Source organism: Phyllobates terribilis, unplaced genomic scaffold, assembly GCF_046119375.1.
Source record: "Phyllobates terribilis strain yellow unplaced genomic scaffold, ASM4611937v1 Scaffold_499__1_contigs__length_1316695, whole genome shotgun sequence".
Lineage (NCBI taxonomy): Eukaryota > Metazoa > Chordata > Amphibia > Anura > Dendrobatidae > Phyllobates > Phyllobates terribilis.
In genome coordinates, this window is record NW_027363259.1 from 120,718 (window position 1) to 142,269 (window position 21,552).

General features: G+C 44.5%; 16 non-coding genes across 16 annotated transcripts; all 16 read left to right on the top strand.

The window, feature by feature from the left end:
• Positions 1–262: 262 nt before the first annotated feature.
• LOC141230380 (U2 spliceosomal RNA) lies at positions 263–453 on the top strand. The gene has a single exon (XR_012296905.1). It is a non-coding gene; the product is annotated as a U2 spliceosomal RNA (small nuclear RNA).
• A 1,115-nt stretch (positions 454–1,568) lies between these two features.
• On the top strand, positions 1,569–1,759 carry LOC141230392 (U2 spliceosomal RNA). Its single transcript, XR_012296912.1, has one exon. It is a non-coding gene; the product is annotated as a U2 spliceosomal RNA (small nuclear RNA).
• A 1,115-nt stretch (positions 1,760–2,874) lies between these two features.
• LOC141230403 (U2 spliceosomal RNA) lies at positions 2,875–3,065 on the top strand. The gene has a single exon (XR_012296913.1). It is a non-coding gene; the product is annotated as a U2 spliceosomal RNA (small nuclear RNA).
• A 1,115-nt stretch (positions 3,066–4,180) lies between these two features.
• On the top strand, positions 4,181–4,371 carry LOC141230414 (U2 spliceosomal RNA). The gene has a single exon (XR_012296914.1). It is a non-coding gene; the product is annotated as a U2 spliceosomal RNA (small nuclear RNA).
• Positions 4,372–5,486: 1,115 nt separating this feature from the next.
• LOC141230426 (U2 spliceosomal RNA) lies at positions 5,487–5,677 on the top strand. Its single transcript, XR_012296916.1, has one exon. It is a non-coding gene; the product is annotated as a U2 spliceosomal RNA (small nuclear RNA).
• A 1,115-nt stretch (positions 5,678–6,792) lies between these two features.
• On the top strand, positions 6,793–6,983 carry LOC141230437 (U2 spliceosomal RNA). Its single transcript, XR_012296917.1, has one exon. It is a non-coding gene; the product is annotated as a U2 spliceosomal RNA (small nuclear RNA).
• Positions 6,984–8,098: 1,115 nt separating this feature from the next.
• LOC141230205 (U2 spliceosomal RNA) lies at positions 8,099–8,289 on the top strand. Its single transcript, XR_012296759.1, has one exon. It is a non-coding gene; the product is annotated as a U2 spliceosomal RNA (small nuclear RNA).
• Positions 8,290–9,404: 1,115 nt separating this feature from the next.
• On the top strand, positions 9,405–9,595 carry LOC141230448 (U2 spliceosomal RNA). The gene has a single exon (XR_012296918.1). It is a non-coding gene; the product is annotated as a U2 spliceosomal RNA (small nuclear RNA).
• A 1,115-nt stretch (positions 9,596–10,710) lies between these two features.
• Positions 10,711–10,901, top strand: LOC141230458 (U2 spliceosomal RNA). The gene has a single exon (XR_012296919.1). It is a non-coding gene; the product is annotated as a U2 spliceosomal RNA (small nuclear RNA).
• A 1,115-nt stretch (positions 10,902–12,016) lies between these two features.
• Positions 12,017–12,207, top strand: LOC141230459 (U2 spliceosomal RNA). The gene has a single exon (XR_012296920.1). It is a non-coding gene; the product is annotated as a U2 spliceosomal RNA (small nuclear RNA).
• Positions 12,208–13,319: 1,112 nt separating this feature from the next.
• On the top strand, positions 13,320–13,510 carry LOC141230460 (U2 spliceosomal RNA). Its single transcript, XR_012296921.1, has one exon. It is a non-coding gene; the product is annotated as a U2 spliceosomal RNA (small nuclear RNA).
• Positions 13,511–14,625: 1,115 nt separating this feature from the next.
• LOC141230233 (U2 spliceosomal RNA) lies at positions 14,626–14,816 on the top strand. Its single transcript, XR_012296786.1, has one exon. It is a non-coding gene; the product is annotated as a U2 spliceosomal RNA (small nuclear RNA).
• A 2,412-nt stretch (positions 14,817–17,228) lies between these two features.
• Positions 17,229–17,415, top strand: LOC141230297 (U2 spliceosomal RNA). Its single transcript, XR_012296847.1, has one exon. It is a non-coding gene; the product is annotated as a U2 spliceosomal RNA (small nuclear RNA).
• Positions 17,416–18,530: 1,115 nt separating this feature from the next.
• On the top strand, positions 18,531–18,721 carry LOC141230461 (U2 spliceosomal RNA). Its single transcript, XR_012296922.1, has one exon. It is a non-coding gene; the product is annotated as a U2 spliceosomal RNA (small nuclear RNA).
• A 1,115-nt stretch (positions 18,722–19,836) lies between these two features.
• On the top strand, positions 19,837–20,027 carry LOC141230462 (U2 spliceosomal RNA). The gene has a single exon (XR_012296923.1). It is a non-coding gene; the product is annotated as a U2 spliceosomal RNA (small nuclear RNA).
• Positions 20,028–21,142: 1,115 nt separating this feature from the next.
• Positions 21,143–21,333, top strand: LOC141230463 (U2 spliceosomal RNA). The gene has a single exon (XR_012296924.1). It is a non-coding gene; the product is annotated as a U2 spliceosomal RNA (small nuclear RNA).
• The last annotated feature ends 219 nt before the right edge of the window (positions 21,334–21,552 follow it).

The following is a 21,552-nucleotide window of genomic DNA, read 5'->3' on the forward strand; positions in this document are numbered from 1 at the left end:
CCCGCCTTAATTGGTTCTCCTCCCTTCCAACGGTGTTGAGGCGGGTGGGAACAGCAGGGGGTGAAGGTGCTGTGTTTAAAGAGGTGGAGTTATGCAGATCTAAAACGCGTGGATTGCAGCAGCAGCAAGCCGAAAAGTGCAGGCATGTAAGGGATCTAGAGGTTGACAACATGTCTTCTTAACGGGAGTCCAGGAGCTCATCTCCACAAATGGACTTTTCAGGATCCTTGGGTGGCTCCGTAGTTTGAAACCAATTCTGGTTATCGCTTCTCGGCCTTTTGGCTAAGATCAAGTGTAGTATCTGTTCTTATCAGTTTAATATCTGATACGTCCCCTATCTGGGGACCATATATTAAATGGATTTTTAGAACAGGGAGATGGAAAAAGAGCTTGCTCTGTCCACTCCACGCATTGACCTGGTATTGCAGTATCTCCAGGACCGGTGCACCCCTTCTTTAATGCAGTTTCTAAAATCAGAAAGAATTGAATTCAATGTTTTTTGTTCATTTTGCTTGTTTGTCGGATTTTGGGATGGACTCTTTGGCTTTGCTTTTCTTCTCCTCATTGGATTTTTCATGTTCAAAGTTGCAGAAGCCAGATTACAAGCTCATTTTGGTTCAACTTCAGCAACTGTGCATTGCATTGCCATGTAATGTGATGCAATGCTATCTTTCTAGCTCTCCCTTTTTACTTCCTTTTGGATAAACAGACATATTAGGCAAGCATTTTGGAGCTTTCACCTAAATAACTACAGGTGGTGAGATAAGCTGCACAATATAATTGACCTTTCAGTATATTGTTGCACACACACCATCTATTTAGCAAATGCCCTTGTTATCAACAGCAGCCTTTTAAACTCACCTGAGCTAACAGGTATGTGCGCTGGTTACTCTGCTGCGCTTAAAATTTCTTTTTTGGTTTGCTACAATGCCTTTTCTGAAACGTTGTCTCCTTCTGCTGGAACACTGACTTCTTTCATTTAATGCCTGCAGACTATAAAAGAGAACCCAACCCAAAAAGTTTGGTTGATTAGTCTGTGGCATTCTGTTAAACTGTTGCTTATGGCGGTCTCTGTGAGCTTCTCAGCGACATTCAGCCAGCCAGGTATCCTGCCTGCAGTAGATGGAATGTGGCAATGGAACGCTGGCTGCGCGTGTCATAATAGGCTCTGAGCCTTTATGTACCTGTGCACAGCAGCAGCCACCTTCAGTCTGCTGCTGGACAGCCAGCAGCAGCAGCAGCAGGAGAGGTATGTAATCAGGAGCCCTCCTGCTAAGGGTAGACAGCTGCTCGTTCCACCCCACCCCCCGCCTTAATTGGTTCTCCTCCCTTCCAACGGTGTTGAGGCGGGTGGGAACAGCAGGGGGTGAAGGTGCTGTGTTTAAAGAGGTGGAGTTATGCAGATCTAAAACGCGTGGATTGCAGCAGCAGCAAGCCGAAAAGTGCAGGCATGTAAGGGATCTAGAGGTTGACAACATGTCTTCTTAACGGGAGTCCAGGAGCTCATCTCCACAAATGGACTTTTCAGGATCCTTGGGTGGCTCCGTAGTTTGAAACCAATTCTGGTTATCGCTTCTCGGCCTTTTGGCTAAGATCAAGTGTAGTATCTGTTCTTATCAGTTTAATATCTGATACGTCCCCTATCTGGGGACCATATATTAAATGGATTTTTAGAACAGGGAGATGGAAAAAGAGCTTGCTCTGTCCACTCCACGCATTGACCTGGTATTGCAGTATCTCCAGGACCGGTGCACCCCTTCTTTAATGCAGTTTCTAAAATCAGAAAGAATTGAATTCAATGTTTTTTGTTCATTTTGCTTGTTTGTCGGATTTTGGGATGGACTCTTTGGCTTTGCTTTTCTTCTCCTCATTGGATTTTTCATGTTCAAAGTTGCAGAAGCCAGATTACAAGCTCATTTTGGTTCAACTTCAGCAACTGTGCATTGCATTGCCATGTAATGTGATGCAATGCTATCTTTCTAGCTCTCCCTTTTTACTTCCTTTTGGATAAACAGACATATTAGGCAAGCATTTTGGAGCTTTCACCTAAATAACTACAGGTGGTGAGATAAGCTGCACAATATAATTGACCTTTCAGTATATTGTTGCACACACACCATCTATTTAGCAAATGCCCTTGTTATCAACAGCAGCCTTTTAAACTCACCTGAGCTAACAGGTATGTGTGCTGGTTACTCTGCTGCGCTTAAAATTTCTTTTTTGGTTTGCTACAATGCCTTTTCTGAAACGTTGTCTCCTTCTGCTGGAACACTGACTTCTTTCATTTAATGCCTGCAGACTATAAAAGAGAACCCAACCCAAAAAGTTTGGTTGATTAGTCTGTGGCATTCTGTTAAACTGTTGCTTATGGCGGTCTCTGTGAGCTTCTCAGCGACATTCAGCCAGCCAGGTATCCTGCCTGCAGTAGATGGAATGTGGCAATGGAACGCTGGCTGCGCGTGTCATAATAGGCTCTGAGCCTTTATATACCTGTGCACAGCAGCAGCCACCTTCAGTCTGCTGCTGGACAGCCAGCAGCAGCAGCAGCAGGAGAGGTATGTAATCAGGAGCCCTCCTGCTAAGGGTAGACAGCTGCTCGTTCCACCCCACCCCCCGCCTTAATTGGTTCTCCTCCGTTCCAACGGTGTTGAGGCGGGTGGGAACAGCAGGGGGTGAAGGTGCTGTGTTTAAAGAGGTGGAGTTATGCAGATCTAAAACGCGTGGATTGCAGCAGCAGCAAGCCGAAAAGTGCAGGCATGTAAGGGATCTAGAGGTTGACAACATGTCTTCTTAACGGGAGTCCAGGAGCTCATCTCCACAAATGGACTTTTCAGGATCCTTGGGTGGCTCCGTAGTTTGAAACCAATTCTGGTTATCGCTTCTCGGCCTTTTGGCTAAGATCAAGTGTAGTATCTGTTCTTATCAGTTTAATATCTGATACGTCCCCTATCTGGGGACCATATATTAAATGGATTTTTAGAACAGGGAGATGGAAAAAGAGCTTGCTCTGTCCACTCCACGCATTGACCTGGTATTGCAGTATCTCCAGGACCGGTGCACCCCTTCTTTAATGCAGTTTCTAAAATCAGAAAGAATTGAATTCAATGTTTTTTGTTCATTTTGCTTGTTTGTCGGATTTTGGGATGGACTCTTTGGCTTTGCTTTTCTTCTCCTCATTGGATTTTTCATGTTCAAAGTTGCAGAAGCCAGATTACAAGCTCATTTTGGTTCAACTTCAGCAACTGTGCATTGCATTGCCATGTAATGTGATGCAATGCTATCTTTCTAGCTCTCCCTTTTTACTTCCTTTTGGATAAACAGACATATTAGGCAAGCATTTTGGAGCTTTCACCTAAATAACTACAGGTGGTGAGATAAGCTGCACAATATAATTGACCTTTCAGTATATTGTTGCACACACACCATCTATTTAGCAAATGCCCTTGTTATCAACAGCAGCCTTTTAAACTCACCTGAGCTAACAGGTATGTGCGCTGGTTACTCTGCTGCGCTTAAAATTTCTTTTTTGGTTTGCTACAATGCCTTTTCTGAAACGTTGTCTCCTTCTGCTGGAACACTGACTTCTTTCATTTAATGCCTGCAGACTATAAAAGAGAACCCAACCCAAAAAGTTTGGTTGATTAGTCTGTGGCATTCTGTTAAACTGTTGCTTATGGCGGTCTCTGTGAGCTTCTCAGCGACATTCAGCCAGCCAGGTATCCTGCCTGCAGTAGATGGAATGTGGCAATGGAACGCTGGCTGCGCGTGTCATAATAGGCTCTGAGCCTTTATATACCTGTGCACAGCAGCAGCCACCTTCAGTCTGCTGCTGGACAGCCAGCAGCAGCAGCAGCAGGAGAGGTATGTAATCAGGAGCCCTCCTGCTAAGGGTAGACAGCTGCTCGTTCCACCCCACCCCCCGCCTTAATTGGTTCTCCTCCCTTCCAACGGTGTTGAGGCGGGTGGGAACAGCAGGGGGTGAAGGTGCTGTGTTTAAAGAGGTGGAGTTATGCAGATCTAAAACGCGTGGATTGCAGCAGCAGCAAGCCGAAAAGTGCAGGCATGTAAGGGATCTAGAGGTTGACAACATGTCTTCTTAACGGGAGTCCAGGAGCTCATCTCCACAAATGGACTTTTCAGGATCCTTGGGTGGCTCCGTAGTTTGAAACCAATTCTGGTTATCGCTTCTCGGCCTTTTGGCTAAGATCAAGTGTAGTATCTGTTCTTATCAGTTTAATATCTGATACGTCCCCTATCTGGGGACCATATATTAAATGGATTTTTAGAACAGGGAGATGGAAAAAGAGCTTGCTCTGTCCACTCCACGCATTGACCTGGTATTGCAGTATCTCCAGGACCGGTGCACCCCTTCTTTAATGCAGTTTCTAAAATCAGAAAGAATTGAATTCAATGTTTTTTGTTCATTTTGCTTGTTTGTCGGATTTTGGGATGGATTCTTTGGCTTTGCTTTTCTTCTCCTCATTGGATTTTTCATGTTCAAAGTTGCAGAAGCCAGATTACAAGCTCATTTTGGTTCAACTTCAGCAACTGTGCATTGCATTGCCATGTAATGTGATGCAATGCTATCTTTCTAGCTCTCCCTTTTTACTTCCTTTTGGATAAACAGACATATTAGGCAAGCATTTTGGAGCTTTCACCTAAATAACTACAGGTGGTGAGATAAGCTGCACAATATAATTGACCTTTCAGTATATTGTTGCACACACACCATCTATTTAGCAAATGCCCTTGTTATCAACAGCAGCCTTTTAAACTCACCTCAGCTAACAGGTATGTGCGCTGGTTACTCTGCTGCGCTTAAAATTTCTTTTTTGGTTTGCTACAATGCCTTTTCTGAAACGTTGTCTCCTTCTGCTGGAACACTGACTTCTTTTATTTAATGCCTGCAGACTATAAAAGAGAACCCAACCCAAAAAGTTTGGTTGATTAGTCTGTGGCATTCTGTTAAACTGTTGCTTATGGCGGTCTCTGTGAGCTTCTCAGCGACATTCAGCCAGCCAGGTATCCTGCCTGCAGTAGATGGAATGTGGCAATGGAACGCTGGCTGCGCGTGTCATAATAGGCTCTGAGCCTTTATATACCTGTGCACAGCAGCAGCCACCTTCAGTCTGCTGCTGGACAGCCAGCAGCAGCAGCAGCAGGAGAGGTATGTAATCAGGAGCCCTCCTGCTAAGGGTAGACAGCTGCTCGTTCCACCCCACCCCCCGCCTTAATTGGTTCTCCTCCCTTCCAACGGTGTTGAGGCGGGTGGGAACAGCAGGGGGTGAAGGTGCTGTGTTTAAAGAGGTGGAGTTATGCAGATCTAAAACGCGTGGATTGCAGCAGCAGCAAGCCGAAAAGTGCAGGCATGTAAGGGATCTAGAGGTTGACAACATGTCTTCTTAACGGGAGTCCAGGAGCTCATCTCCACAAATGGACTTTTCAGGATCCTTGGGTGGCTCCGTAGTTTGAAACCAATTCTGGTTATCGCTTCTCGGCCTTTTGGCTAAGATCAAGTGTAGTATCTGTTCTTATCAGTTTAATATCTGATACGTCCCCTATCTGGGGACCATATATTAAATGGATTTTTAGAACAGGGAGATGGAAAAAGAGCTTGCTCTGTCCACTCCACGCATTGACCTGGTATTGCAGTATCTCCAGGACCGGTGCACCCCTTCTTTAATGCAGTTTCTAAAATCAGAAAGAATTGAATTCAATGTTTTTTGTTCATTTTGCTTGTTTGTCGGATTTTGGGATGGACTCTTTGGCTTTGCTTTTCTTCTCCTCATTGGATTTTTCATGTTCAAAGTTGCAGAAGCCAGATTACAAGCTCATTTTGGTTCAACTTCAGCAACTGTGCATTGCATTGCCATGTAATGTGATGCAATGCTATCTTTCTAGCTCTCCCTTTTTACTTCCTTTTGGATAAACAGACATATTAGGCAAGCATTTTGGAGCTTTCACCTAAATAACTACAGGTGGTGAGATAAGCTGCACAATATAATTGACCTTTCAGTATATTGTTGCACACACACCATCTATTTAGCAAATGCCCTTGTTATCAACAGCAGCCTTTTAAACTCACCTGAGCTAACAGGTATGTGCGCTGGTTACTCTGCTGCGCTTAAAATTTCTTTTTTGGTTTGCTACAATGCCTTTTCTGAAACGTTGTCTCCTTCTGCTGGAACACTGACTTCTTTCATTTAATGCCTGCAGACTATAAAAGAGAACCCAACCCAAAAAGTTTGGTTGATTAGTCTGTGGCATTCTGTTAAACTGTTGCTTATGGCGGTCTCTGTGAGCTTCTCAGCGACATTCAGCCAGCCAGGTATCCTGCCTGCAGTAGATGGAATGTGGCAATGGAACGCTGGCTGCGCGTGTCATAATAGGCTCTGAGCCTTTATATACCTGTGCACAGCAGCAGCCACCTTCAGTCTGCTGCTGGACAGCCAGCAGCAGCAGCAGCAGGAGAGGTATGTAATCAGGAGCCCTCCTGCTAAGGGTAGACAGCTGCTCGTTCCACCCCACCCCCCGCCTTAATTGGTTCTCCTCCCTTCCAACGGTGTTGAGGCGGGTGGGAACTGCAGGGGGTGAAGGTGCTGTGTTTAAAGAGGTGGAGTTATGCAGATCTAAAACGCGTGGATTGCAGCAGCAGCAAGCCGAAAAGTGCAGGCATGTAAGGGATCTAGAGGTTGACAACATGTCTTCTTAACGGGAGTCCAGGAGCTCATCTCCACAAATGGACTTTTCAGGATCCTTGGGTGGCTCCGTAGTTTGAAACCAATTCTGGTTATCGCTTCTCGGCCTTTTGGCTAAGATCAAGTGTAGTATCTGTTCTTATCAGTTTAATATCTGATACGTCCCCTATCTGGGGACCATATATTAAATGGATTTTTAGAACAGGGAGATGGAAAAAGAGCTTGCTCTGTCCACTCCACGCATTGACCTGGTATTGCAGTATCTCCAGGACCGGTGCACCCCTTCTTTAATGCAGTTTCTAAAATCAGAAAGAATTGAATTCAATGTTTTTTGTTCATTTTGCTTGTTTGTCGGATTTTGGGATGGACTCTTTGGCTTTGCTTTTCTTCTCCTCATTGGATTTTTCATGTTCAAAGTTGCAGAAGCCAGATTACAAGCTCATTTTGGTTCAACTTCAGCAACTGTGCATTGCATTGCCATGTAATGTGATGCAATGCTATCTTTCTAGCTCTCCCTTTTTACTTCCTTTTGGATAAACAGACATATTAGGCAAGCATTTTGGAGCTTTCACCTAAATAACTACAGGTGGTGAGATAAGCTGCACAATATAATTGACCTTTCAGTATATTGTTGCACACACACCATCTATTTAGCAAATGCCCTTGTTATCAACAGCAGCCTTTTAAACTCACCTGAGCTAACAGGTATGTGCGCTGGTTACTCTGCTGCGCTTAAAATTTCTTTTTTGGTTTGCTACAATGCCTTTTCTGAAACGTTGTCTCCTTCTGCTGGAACACTGACTTCTTTTATTTAATGCCTGCAGACTATAAAAGAGAACCCAACCCAAAAAGTTTGGTTGATTAGTCTGTGGCATTCTGTTAAACTGTTGCTTATGGCGGTCTCTGTGAGCTTCTCAGCGACATTCAGCCAGCCAGGTATCCTGCCTGCAGTAGATGGAATGTGGCAATGGAACGCTGGCTGCGCGTGTCATAATAGGCTCTGAGCCTTTATATACCTGTGCACAGCAGCAGCCACCTTCAGTCTGCTGCTGGACAGCCAGCAGCAGCAGCAGCAGGAGAGGTATGTAATCAGGAGCCCTCCTGCTAAGGGTAGACAGCTGCTCGTTCCACCCCACCCCCCGCCTTAATTGGTTCTCCTCCCTTCCAACGGTGTTGAGGCGGGTGGGAACAGCAGGGGGTGAAGGTGCTGTGTTTAAAGAGGTGGAGTTATGCAGATCTAAAACGCGTGGATTGCAGCAGCAGCAAGCCGAAAAGTGCAGGCATGTAAGGGATCTAGAGGTTGACAACATGTCTTCTTAACGGGAGTCCAGGAGCTCATCTCCACAAATGGACTTTTCAGGATCCTTGGGTGGCTCCGTAGTTTGAAACCAATTCTGGTTATCGCTTCTCGGCCTTTTGGCTAAGATCAAGTGTAGTATCTGTTCTTATCAGTTTAATATCTGATACGTCCCCTATCTGGGGACCATATATTAAATGGATTTTTAGAACAGGGAGATGGAAAAAGAGCTTGCTCTGTCCACTCCACGCATTGACCTGGTATTGCAGTATCTACAGGACCGGTGCACCCCTTCTTTAATGCAGTTTCTAAAATCAGAAAGAATTGAATTCAATGTTTTTTGTTCATTTTGCTTGTTTGTCGGATTTTGGGATGGACTCTTTGGCTTTGCTTTTCTTCTCCTCATTGGATTTTTCATGTTCAAAGTTGCAGAAGCCAGATTACAAGCTCATTTTGGTTCAACTTCAGCAACTGTGCATTGCATTGCCATGTAATGTGATGCAATGCTATCTTTCTAGCTCTCCCTTTTTACTTCCTTTTGGATAAACAGACATATTAGGCAAGCATTTTGGAGCTTTCACCTAAATAACTACAGGTGGTGAGATAAGCTGCACAATATAATTGACCTTTCAGTATATTGTTGCACACACACCATCTATTTAGCAAATGCCCTTGTTATCAACAGCAGCCTTTTAAACTCACCTGAGCTAACAGGTATGTGCGCTGGTTACTCTGCTGCGCTTAAAATTTCTTTTTTGGTTTGCTACAATGCCTTTTCTGAAACGTTGTCTCCTTCTGCTGGAACACTGACTTCTTTCATTTAATGCCTGCAGACTATAAAAGAGAACCCAACCCAAAAAGTTTGGTTGATTAGTCTGTGGCATTCTGTTAAACTGTTGCTTATGGCGGTCTCTGTGAGCTTCTCAGCGACATTCAGCCAGCCAGGTATCCTGCCTGCAGTAGATGGAATGTGGCAATGGAACGCTGGCTGCGCGTGTCATAATAGGCTCTGAGCTTTTATATACCTGTGCACAGCAGCAGCCACCTTCAGTCTGCTGCTGGACAGCCAGCAGCAGCAGCAGCAGGAGAGGTATGTAATCAGGAGCCCTCCTGCTAAGGGTAGACAGCTGCTCGTTCCACCCCACCCCCCGCCTTAATTGGTTCTCCTCCCTTCCAACGGTGTTGAGGCGGGTGGGAACAGCAGGGGGTGAAGGTGCTGTGTTTAAAGAGGTGGAGTTATGCAGATCTAAAACGCGTGGATTGCAGCAGCAGCAAGCCGAAAAGTGCAGGCATGTAAGGGATCTAGAGGTTGACAACATGTCTTCTTAACGGGAGTCCAGGAGCTCATCTCCACAAATGGACTTTTCAGGATCCTTGGGTGGCTCCGTAGTTTGAAACCAATTCTGGTTATCGCTTCTCGGCCTTTTGGCTAAGATCAAGTGTAGTATCTGTTCTTATCAGTTTAATATCTGATACGTCCCCTATCTGGGGACCATATATTAAATGGATTTTTAGAACAGGGAGATGGAAAAAGAGCTTGCTCTGTCCACTCCACGCATTGACCTGGTATTGCAGTATCTCCAGGACCGGTGCACCCCTTCTTTAATGCAGTTTCTAAAATCAGAAAGAATTGAATTCAATGTTTTTTGTTCATTTTGCTTGTTTGTCGGATTTTGGGATGGACTCTTTGGCTTTGCTTTTCTTCTCCTCATTGGATTTTTCATGTTCAAAGTTGCAGAAGCCAGATTACAAGCTCATTTTGGTTCAACTTCAGCAACTGTGCATTGCATTGCCATGTAATGTGATGCAATGCTATCTTTCTAGCTCTCCCTTTTTACTTCCTTTTGGATAAACAGACATATTAGGCAAGCATTTTGGAGCTTTCACCTAAATAACTACAGGTGGTGAGATAAGCTGCACAATATAATTGACCTTTCAGTATATTGTTGCACACACACCATCTATTTAGCAAATGCCCTTGTTATCAACAGCAGCCTTTTAAACTCACCTGAGCTAACAGGTATGTGCGCTGGTTACTCTGCTGCGCTTAAAATTTCTTTTTTGGTTTGCTACAATGCCTTTTCTGAAACGTTGTCTCCTTCTGCTGGAACACTGACTTCTTTCATTTAATGCCTGCAGACTATAAAAGAGAACCCAACCCAAAAAGTTTGGTTGATTATTCTGTGGCATTCTGTTAAACTGTTGCTTATGGCGGTCTCTGTGAGCTTCTCAGCGACATTCAGCCAGCCAGGTATCCTGCCTGCAGTAGATGGAATGTGGCAATGGAACGCTGGCTGCGCGTGTCATAATAGGCTCTGAGCCTTTATATACCTGTGCACAGCAGCAGCCACCTTCAGTCTGCTGCTGGACAGCCAGCAGCAGCAGCAGCAGGAGAGGTATGTAATCAGGAGCCCTCCTGCTAAGGGTAGACAGCTGCTCGTTCCACCCCACCCCCCGCCTTAATTGGTTCTCCTCCCTTCCAACGGTGTTGAGGCGGGTGGGAACAGCAGGGGGTGAAGGTGCTGTGTTTAAAGAGGTGGAGTTATGCAGATCTAAAACGCGTGGATTGCAGCAGCAGCAAGCCGAAAAGTGCAGGCATGTAAGGGATCTAGAGGTTGACAACATGTCTTCTTAACGGGAGTCCAGGAGCTCATCTCCACAAATGGACTTTTCAGGATCCTTGGGTGGCTCCGTAGTTTGAAACCAATTCTGGTTATCGCTTCTCGGCCTTTTGGCTAAGATCAAGTGTAGTATCTGTTCTTATCAGTTTAATATCTGATACGTCCCCTATCTGGGGACCATATATTAAATGGATTTTTAGAACAGGGAGATGGAAAAAGAGCTTGCTCTGTCCACTCCACGCATTGACCTGGTATTGCAGTATCTCCAGGACCGGTGCACCCCTTCTTTAATGCAGTTTCTAAAATCAGAAAGAATTGAATTCAATGTTTTTTGTTCATTTTGCTTGTTTGTCGGATTTTGGGATGGACTCTTTGGCTTTGCTTTTCTTCTCCTCATTGGATTTTTCATGTTCAAAGTTGCAGAAGCCAGATTACAAGCTCATTTTGGTTCAACTTCAGCAACTGTGCATTGCATTGCCATGTAATGTGATGCAATGCTATCTTTCTAGCTCTCCCTTTTTACTTCCTTTTGGATAAACAGACATATTAGGCAAGCATTTTGGAGCTTTCACCTAAATAACTACAGGTGGTGAGATAAGCTGCACAATATAATTGACCTTTCAGTATATTGTTGCACACACACCATCTATTTAGCAAATGCCCTTGTTATCAACAGCAGCCTTTTAAACTCACCTGAGCTAACAGGTATGTGCGCTGGTTACTCTGCTGCGCTTAAAATTTCTTTTTTGGTTTGCTACAATGCCTTTTCTGAAACGTTGTCTCCTTCTGCTGGAACACTGACTTCTTTCATTTAATGCCTGCAGACTATAAAAGAGAACCCAACCCAAAAAGTTTGGTTGATTAGTCTGTGGCATTCTGTTAAACTGTTGCTTATGGCGGTCTCTGTGAGCTTCTCAGCGACATTCAGCCAGCCAGGTATCCTGCCTGCAGTAGATGGAATGTGGCAATGGAACGCTGGCTGCGCGTGTCATAATAGGCTCTGAGCCTTTATATACCTGTGCACAGCAGCAGCCACCTTCAGTCTGCTGCTGGACAGCCAGCAGCAGCAGCAGCAGGAGAGGTATGTAATCAGGAGCCCTCCTGCTAAGGGTAGACAGCTGCTCGTTCCACCCCACCCCCCGCCTTAATTGGTTCTCCTCCCTTCCAACGGTGTTGAGGCGGGTGGGAACAGCAGGGGGTGAAGGTGCTGTGTTTAAAGAGGTGGAGTTATGCAGATCTAAAACGCGTGGATTGCAGCAGCAGCAAGCCGAAAAGTGCAGGCATGTAAGGGATCTAGAGGTTGACAACATGTCTTCTTAACGGGAGTCCAGGAGCTCATCTCCACAAATGGACTTTTCAGGATCCTTGGGTGGCTCCGTAGTTTGAAACCAATTCTGGTTATCGCTTCTCGGCCTTTTGGCTAAGATCAAGTGTAGTATCTGTTCTTATCAGTTTAATATCTGATACGTCCCCTATCTGGGGACCATATATTAAATGGATTTTTAGAACAGGGAGATGGAAAAAGAGCTTGCTCTGTCCACTCCACGCATTGACCTGGTATTGCAGTATCTCCAGGACCGGTGCACCCCTTCTTTAATGCAGTTTCTAAAATCAGAAAGAATTGAATTCAATGTTTTTTGTTCATTTTGCTTGTTTGTCGGATTTTGGGATGGACTCTTTGGCTTTGCTTTTCTTCTCCTCATTGGATTTTTCATGTTCAAAGTTGCAGAAGCCAGATTACAAGCTCATTTTGGTTCAACTTCAGCAACTGTGCATTGCATTGCCATGTAATGTGATGCAATGCTATCTTTCTAGCTCTCCCTTTTTACTTCCTTTTGGATAAACAGACATATTAGGCAAGCATTTTGGAGCTTTCACCTAAATAACTACAGGTGGTGAGATAAGCTGCACAATATAATTGACCTTTCAGTATATTGTTGCACACACACCATCTATTTAGCAAATGCCCTTGTTATCAACAGCAGCCTTTTAAACTCACCTGAGCTAACAGGTATGTGCGCTGGTTACTCTGCTGCGCTTAAAATTTTTTTTTTGGTTTGCTACAATGCCTTTTCTGAAACGTTGTCTCCTTCTGCTGGAACACTGACTTCTTTCATTTAATGCCTGCAGACTATAAAAGAGAACCCAACCCATAAAGTTTGGTTGATTAGTCTGTGGCATTCTGTTAAACTGTTGCTTATGGCGGTCTCTGTGAGCTTCTCAGCGACATTCAGCCAGCCAGGTATCCTGCCTGCAGTAGATGGAATGTGGCAATGGAACGCTGGCTGCGCGTGTCATAATAGGCTCTGAGCCTTTATATACCTGTGCACAGCAGCAGCCACCTTCAGTCTGCTGCTGGACAGCCAGCAGCAGCAGCAGGAGAGGTATGTAATCAGGAGCCCTCCTGCTAAGGGTAGACAGCTGCTCGTTCCACCCCACCCCCCGCCTTAATTGGTTCTCCTCCCTTCCAACGGTGTTGAGGCGGGTGGGAACAGCAGGGGGTGAAGGTGCTGTGTTTAAAGAGGTGGAGTTATGCAGATCTAAAACGCGTGGATTGCAGCAGCAGCAAGCCGAAAAGTGCAGGCATGTAAGGGATCTAGAGGTTGACAACATGTCTTCTTAACGGGAGTCCAGGAGCTCATCTCCACAAATGGACTTTTCAGGATCCTTGGGTGGCTCCGTAGTTTGAAACCAATTCTGGTTATCGCTTCTCGGCCTTTTGGCTAAGATCAAGTGTAGTATCTGTTCTTATCAGTTTAATATCTGATACGTCCCCTATCTGGGGACCATATATTAAATGGATTTTTAGAACAGGGAGATGGAAAAAGAGCTTGCTCTGTCCACTCCACGCATTGACCTGGTATTGCAGTATCTCCAGGACCGGTGCACCCCTTCTTTAATGCAGTTTCTAAAATCAGAAAGAATTGAATTCAATGTTTTTTGTTCATTTTGCTTGTTTGTCGGATTTTGGGATGGACTCTTTGGCTTTGCTTTTCTTCTCCTCATTGGATTTTTCATGTTCAAAGTTGCAGAAGCCAGATTACAAGCTCATTTTGGTTCAACTTCAGCAACTGTGCATTGCATTGCCATGTAATGTGATGCAATGCTATCTTTCTAGCTCTCCCTTTTTACTTCCTTTTGGATAAACAGACATATTAGGCAAGCATTTTGGAGCTTTCACCTAAATAACTACAGGTGGTGAGATAAGCTGCACAATATAATTGACCTTTCAGTATATTGTTGCACACACACCATCTATTTAGCAAATGCCCTTGTTATCAACAGCAGCCTTTTAAACTCACCTGAGCTAACAGGTATGTGCGCTGGTTACTCTGCTGCGCTTAAAATTTCTTTTTTGGTTTGCTATAATGCCTTTTCTGAAACGTTGTCTCCTTCTGCTGGAACACTGACTTCTTTCATTTAATGCCTGCAGACTATAAAAGAGAACCCAACCCAAAAAGTTTGGTTGATTAGTCTGTGGCATTCTGTTAAACTGTTGCTTATGGCGGTCTCTGTGAGCTTCTCAGCGACATTCAGCCAGCCAGGTATCCTGCCTGCAGTAGATGGAATGTGGCAATGGAACGCTGGCTGCGCATGTCATAATAGGCTCTGAGCCTTTATATACCTGTGCACAGCAGCAGCCACCTTCAGTCTGCTGCTGGACAGCCAGCAGCAGCAGCAGCAGGAGAGGTATGTAATCAGGAGCCCTCCTGCTAAGGGTAGACAGCTGCTCGTTCCACCCCACCCCCCGCCTTAATTGGTTCTCCTCCCTTCCAACGGTGTTGAGGCGGGTGGGAACAGCAGGGGGTGAAGGTGCTGTGTTTAAAGAGGTGGAGTTATGCAGATCTAAAACGCGTGGATTGCAGCAGCAGCAAGCCGAAAAGTGCAGGCATGTAAGGGATCTAGAGGTTGACAACATGTCTTCTTAACGAGAGTCCAGGAGCTCATCTCCACAAATGGACTTTTCAGGATCCTTGGGTGGCTCCGTAGTTTGAAACCAATTCTGGTTATCGCTTCTCGGCCTTTTGGCTAAGATCAAGTGTAGTATCTGTTCTTATCAGTTTAATATCTGATACGTCCCGTATCTGGGGACCATATATTAAATGGATTTTTAGAACAGGGAGATGGAAAAAGAGCTTGCTCTGTCCACTCCACGCATTGACCTGGTATTGCAGTATCTCCAGGACCGGTGCACCCCTTCTTTAATGCAGTTTCTAAAATCAGAAAGAATTGAATTCAATGTTTTTTGTTCATTTTGCTTGTTTGTCGGATTTTGGGATGGACTCTTTGGCTTTGCTTTTCTTCTCCTCATTGGATTTTTCATGTTCAAAGTTGCAGAAGCCAGATTACAAGCTCATTTTGGTTCAACTTCAGCAACTGTGCATTGCATTGCCATGTAATGTGATGCAATGCTATCTTTCTAGCTCTCCCTTTTTACTTCCTTTTGGATAAACAGACATATTAGGCAAGCATTTTGGAGCTTTCACCTAAATAACTACAGGTGGTGAGATAAGCTGCACAATATAATTGACCTTTCAGTATATTGTTGCACACACACCATCTATTTAGCAAATGCCCTTGTTATCAACAGCAGCCTTTTAAACTCACCTGAGCTAACAGGTATGTGCGCTGGTTACTCTGCTGCGCTTAAAATTTCTTTTTTGGTTTGCTACAATGCCTTTTCTGAAACGTTGTCTCCTTCTGCTGGAACACTGACTTCTTTCATTTAATGCCTGCAGACTATAAAAGAGAACCCAACCCAAAAAGTTTGGTTGATTAGTCTGTGGCATTCTGTTAAACTGTTGCTTATGGCGGTCTCTGTGAGCTTCTCAGCGACATTCAGCCAGCCAGGTATCCTGCCTGCAGTAGATGGAATGTGGCAATGGAACGCTGGCTGCGCGTGTCATAATAGGCTCTGAGCCTTTATATACCTGTGCACAGCAGCAGCCACCTTCAGTCTGCTGCTGGACAGCCAGCAGCAGCAGCAGCAGGAGAGGTATGTAATCAGGAGCCCTCCTGCTAAGGGTAGACAGCTGCTCGTTCCACCCCACCCCCCGCCTTAATTGGTTCTCCTCCCTTCCAACGGTGTTGAGGCGGGTGGGAACAGCAGGGGGTGAAGGTGCTGTGTTTAAAGAGGTGGAGTTATGCAGATCTAAAACGCGTGGATTGCAGCAGCAGCAAGCCGAAAAGTGCAGGCATGTAAGGGATCTAGAGGTTGACAATATGTCTTCTTAACGGGAGTCCAGGAGCTCATCTCCACAAATGGACTTTTCAGGATCCTTGGGTGGCTCCGTAGTTTGAAACCAATTCTGGTTATCGCTTCTCGGCCTTTTGGCTAAGATCAGGTGCAGTGATCTACCAGTTGCTGCCTTGGCCTTGGCTAGGAGGTGCCCAGGGTACCCGGCTCCTTGGCCTGGGGGGATCGCTTTGTCTAACGGCAGGGCTTCACCCTCCTGCTGCTATTGGGGAGTCGGATTAGTCCCTGGGCAACGAGAGGCGATCATCGTGTCACCACACATAGCTGTGGGGGGCAGTTCTTTTGGAGGAAGAAGATGGAGTTGACGAGGAAGAGGAACTGTTTACGGTTCTATGTGAAGACGGAGTTAGAGGATTTTTCGTTGGAGGAGAATCAGATCTTGGATATTCTGTTCAAGTATGGGACGATCATTGAAGAGGACATTTTTTGTATGCAAGAAATCAAGTTTAAAAAGGTATTTGACGTAACACTGAAGTCTGAAGAAAAGTGTATTTGTCTTCTCAAGAATTGGGAAGGAAAAGAAATTGGAGTTAATGCTCTTTTTGCTGGAAGGCCGAAAAAGGTGGTTATCTGTATGGATGACCCCTTTGTAGAGATGGAGGAAGTGATGGAGTTTTTGAAGCCATGGAGTATTTTGGTAAAATTCCAGAAGGACTACTTAAATAAAGTGGGAGTCTGGAATGGGAAGAGAAGTTTCCTAGTTTGGGAAAATGGACAAAATGAACTAAGTTTAGGAAGGATTGTTATAAATGGTAAATGTGGATTCAGTTATGTGGAAAATGGTAAAAGAAGAATTGATAATGGGAAACCTGGATTTTGTTATGAGGAAGGTGGGAAAAAAGAGGAGAAAGGGAAAAAGATATTTGAAGAATCGTTTGAAGATTGTAAAGAGAAAGAAGACAAAGATATACAAGTAGTTGAAAATAAGAAGGAGTTTGTGGGAGAGAAGCAGGAATTCTCAGGAGTTGGGGACTCTATGTTTTGCAGACTGGAGAGAGTACCTAGAAGTAAAGACGTTAAGGAAAAAAGGAAGGTGGATGATAAGGGAAAAGAGAAAGTAATGCAGGATTGTGTTGATACCAGTGCTGAAGCTGAAGAAGATGAAAAGATTTTGCTGCAAGGTTTTGACTGGAAATTGTTGGACATGTCATGGAGGAAGAAGAAACGTGGAAGAAGAAAAATGTTGAGTTGATGTTTTTGTTGGAAGTTTTTTGTTGTTGATGTAAGGATATGTTATGTTATGTTTTATTTATTAATTATCATTAAATTTTCTTAAAAAAAACAAAAAGTTGAATTCGGATGATGAAGGCGTAGGCGACATTTTTTTGGTTATCCATGCAAATGGAATTTAATTTATGTCGCGTCTTCTGACGCATTCAATTAAAAAAATCTGTTCTTATCAGTTTAATATCTGATACGTCCCCTATCTGGGGACCATATATTAAATGGATTTTTAGAACAGGGAGATGGAAAAAGAGCTTGCTCTGTCCACTCCACGCATTGACCTGGTATTGCAGTATCTCCAGGACCGGTGCACCCCTTCTTTAATGCAGTTTCTAAAATCAGAAAGAATTGAATTCAATGTTTTTTGTTCATTTTGCTTGTTTGTCGGATTTTGGGATGGACTCTTTGGCTTTGCTTTTCTTCTCCTCATTGGATTTTTCATGTTCAAAGTTGCAGAAGCCAGATTACAAGCTCATTTTGGTTCAACTTCAGCAACTGTGCATTGCATTGCCATGTAATGTGATGCAATGCTATCTTTCTAGCTCTCCCTTTTTACTTCCTTTTGGATAAACAGACATATTAGGCAAGCATTTTGGAGCTTTCACCTAAATAACTACAGGTGGTGAGATAAGCTGCACAATATAATTGACCTTTCAGTATATTGTTGCACACACACCATCTATTTAGCAAATGCCCTTGTTATCAACAGCAGCCTTTTAAACTCACCTGAGCTAACAGGTATGTGCGCTGGTTACTCTGCTGCGCTTAAAATTTCTTTTTTGGTTTGCTACAATGCCTTTTCTGAAACGTTGTCTCCTTCTGCTGGAACACTGACTTCTTTCATTTAATGCCTGCAGACTATAAAAGAGAACCCAACCCAAAAAGTTTGGTTGATTAGTCTGTGGCATTCTGTTAAACTGTTGCTTATGGCGGTCTCTGTGAGCTTCTCAGCGACATTCAGCCAGTCAGGTATCCTGCCTGCAGTAGATGGAATGTGGCAATGGAACGCTGGCTGCGCGTGTCATAATAGGCTCTGAGCCTTTATATACCTGTGCACAGCAGCAGCCACCTTCAGTCTGCTGCTGGACAGCCAGCAGCAGCAGCAGCAGGAGAGGTATGTAATCAGGAGCCCTCCTGCTAAGGGTAGACAGCTGCTCGTTCCACCCCACCCCCCGCCTTAATTGGTTCTCCTCCCTTCCAACGGTGTTGAGGCGGGTGGGAACAGCAGGGGGTGAAGGTGCTGTGTTTAAAGAGGTGGAGTTATGCAGATCTAAAACGCGTGGATTGCAGCAGCAGCAAGCCGAAAAGTGCAGGCATGTAAGGGATCTAGAGGTTGACAACATGTCTTCTTAACGGGAGTCCAGGAGCTCATCTCCACAAATGGACTTTTCAGGATCCTTGGGTGGCTCCGTAGTTTGAAACCAATTCTGGTTATCGCTTCTCGGCCTTTTGGCTAAGATCAAGTGTAGTATCTGTTCTTATCAGTTTAATATCTGATACGTCCCCTATCTGGGGACCATATATTAAATGGATTTTTAGAACAGGGAGATGGAAAAAGAGCTTGCTCTGTCCACTCCACGCATTGACCTGGTATTGCAGTATCTCCAGGACCGGTGCACCCCTTCTTTAATGCAGTTTCTAAAATCAGAAAGAATTAAATTCAATGTTTTTTGTTCATTTTGCTTGTTTGTCGGATTTTGGGATGGACTCTTTGGCTTTGCTTTTCTTCTCCTCATTGGATTTTTCATGTTCAAAGTTGCAGAAGCCAGATTACAAGCTCATTTTGGTTCAACTTCAGCAACTGTGCATTGCATTGCCATGTAATGTGATGCAATGCTATCTTTCTAGCTCTCCCTTTTTACTTCCTTTTGGATAAACAGACATATTAGGCAAGCATTTTGGAGCTTTCACCTAAATAACTACAGGTGGTGAGATAAGCTGCACAATATAATTGACCTTTCAGTATATTGTTGCACACACACCATCTATTTAGCAAATGCCCTTGTTATCAACAGCAGCCTTTTAAACTCACCTGAGCTAACAGGTATGTGCGCTGGTTACTCTGCTGCGCTTAAAATTTCTTTTTTGGTTTGCTACAATGCCTTTTCTGAAACGTTGTCTCCTTCTGCTGGAACACTGACTTCTTTCATTTAATGCCTGCAGACTATAAAAGAGAACCCAACCCAAAAAGTTTGGTTGATTAGTCTGTGGCATTCTGTTAAACTGTTGCTTATGGCGGTCTCTGTGAGCTTCTCAGCGACATTCAGCCAGCCAGGTATCCTGCCTGCAGTAGATGGAATGTGGCAATGGAACGCTGGCTGCGCGTGTCATAATAGGCTCTGAGCCTTTATATACCTGTGCACAGCAGCAGCCACCTTCAGTCTGCTGCTGGACAGCCAGCAGCAGCAGCAGCAGGAGAGGTATGTAATCAGGAGCCCTCCTGCTAAGGGTAGACAGCTGCTCGTTCCACCCCACCCCCCGCCTTAATTGGTTCTCCTCCCTTCCAACGGTGTTGAGGCGGGTGGGAACAGGAGGGGGTGAAGGTGCTGTGTTTAAAGAGGTGGAGTTATGCAGATCTAAAACGCGTGGATTGCAGCAGCAGCAAGCCAAAAAGTGCAGGCATGTAAGGGATCTAGAGGTTGACAACATGTCTTCTTAACGGGAGTCCAGGAGCTCATCTCCACAAATGGACTTTTCAGGATCCTTGGGTGGCTCCGTAGTTTGAAACCAATTCTGGTTATCGCTTCTCGGCCTTTTGGCTAAGATCAAGTGTAGTATCTGTTCTTATCAGTTTAATATCTGATACGTCCCCTATCTGGGGACCATATATTAAATGGATTTTTAGAACAGGGAGATGGAAAAAGAGCTTGCTCTGTCCACTCCACGCATTGACCTGGTATTGCAGTATCTCCAGGACCGGTGCACCCCTTCTTTAATGCAGTTTCTAAAATCAGAAAGAATTGAATTCAATGTTTTTTGTTCATTTTGCTTGTTTGTCGGATTTTGGGATGGACTCTTTGGCTTTGCTTTTCTTCTCCTCATTGGATTTTTCATGTTCAAAGTTGCAGAAGCCAGATTACAAGCTCATTTTGGTTCAACTTCAGCAACTGTGCATTGCATTGCCATGTAATGTGATGCAATGCTATCTTTCTAGCTCTCCCTTTTTACTTCCTTTTGGATAAACAGACATATTAGGCAAGCATTTTGGAGCTTTCACCTAAATAACTACAGGTGGTGAGATAAGCTGCACAATATAATTGACCTTTCAGTATATTGTTGCACACACACCATCTATTTAGCAAATGCCCTTGTTATCAACAGCAGCCTTTTAAACTCACCTGAGCTAACAGGTATGTGCGCTGGTTACTCTGCTGCGCTTAAAATTTCTTTTTTGGTTTGCTACAATGCCTTTTCTGAAACGTTGTCTCCTTCTGCTGGAACACTGACTTCTTTCATTTAATGCCTGCAGACTATAAAAGAGAACCCAACCCAAAAAGTTTGGTTGATTAGTCTGTGGCATTCTGTTAAACTGTTGCTTATGGCGGTCTCTGTGAGCTTCTCAGCGACATTCAGCCAGCCAGGTATCCTGCCTGCAGTAGATGGAATGTGGCAATGGAACGCTGGCTGCGCGTGTCATAATAGGCTCTGAGCCTTTATATACCTGTGCACAGCAGCAGCCACCTTCAGTCTGCTGCTGGACAGCCAGCAGCAGCAGCAGCAGGAGAGGTATGTAATCAGGAGCCCTCCTGCTAAGGGTAGACAGCTGCTCGTTCCACCCCACCCCCCGCCTTAATTGGTTCTCCTCCCTTCCAACGGTGTTGAGGCGGGTGGGAACAGCAGGGGGTGAAGGTGCTGTGTTTAAAGAGGTGGAGTTATGCAGATCTAAAACGCGTGGATTGCAGCAGCAGCAAGCCGAAAAGTGCAGGCATGTAAGGGATCTAGAGGTTGACAACATGTCTTCTTAACGGGAGTCGAGGAGCTCATCTCCACAAATGGACTTTTCAGGATCCTTGGGTGGCTCCGTAGTTTGAAACCAATTCTGGTTATCGCTTCTCGGCCTTTTGGCTAAGATCAAGTGTAGTATCTGTTCTTATCAGTTTAATATCTGATACGTCCCCTATCTGGGGACCATATATTAAATGGATTTTTAGAACAGGGAGATGGAAAAAGAGCTTGCTCTGTCCACTCCACGCATTGACCTGGTATTGCAGTATCTCCAGGACCGGTGCACCCCTTCTTTAATGCAGTTTCTAAAATCAGAAAGAATTGAATTCAATGTTTTTTGTTCATTTTGCTTGTTTGTCGGATTTTGGGATGGACTCTTTGGCTTTGCTTTTCTTCTCCTCATTGGATTTTTCATGTTCAAAGTTGCAGAAGCCAGATTACAAGCTCATTTTGGTTCAACTTCAGCAACTGTGCATTGCATTGCCATGTAATGTGATGCAATGCTATCTT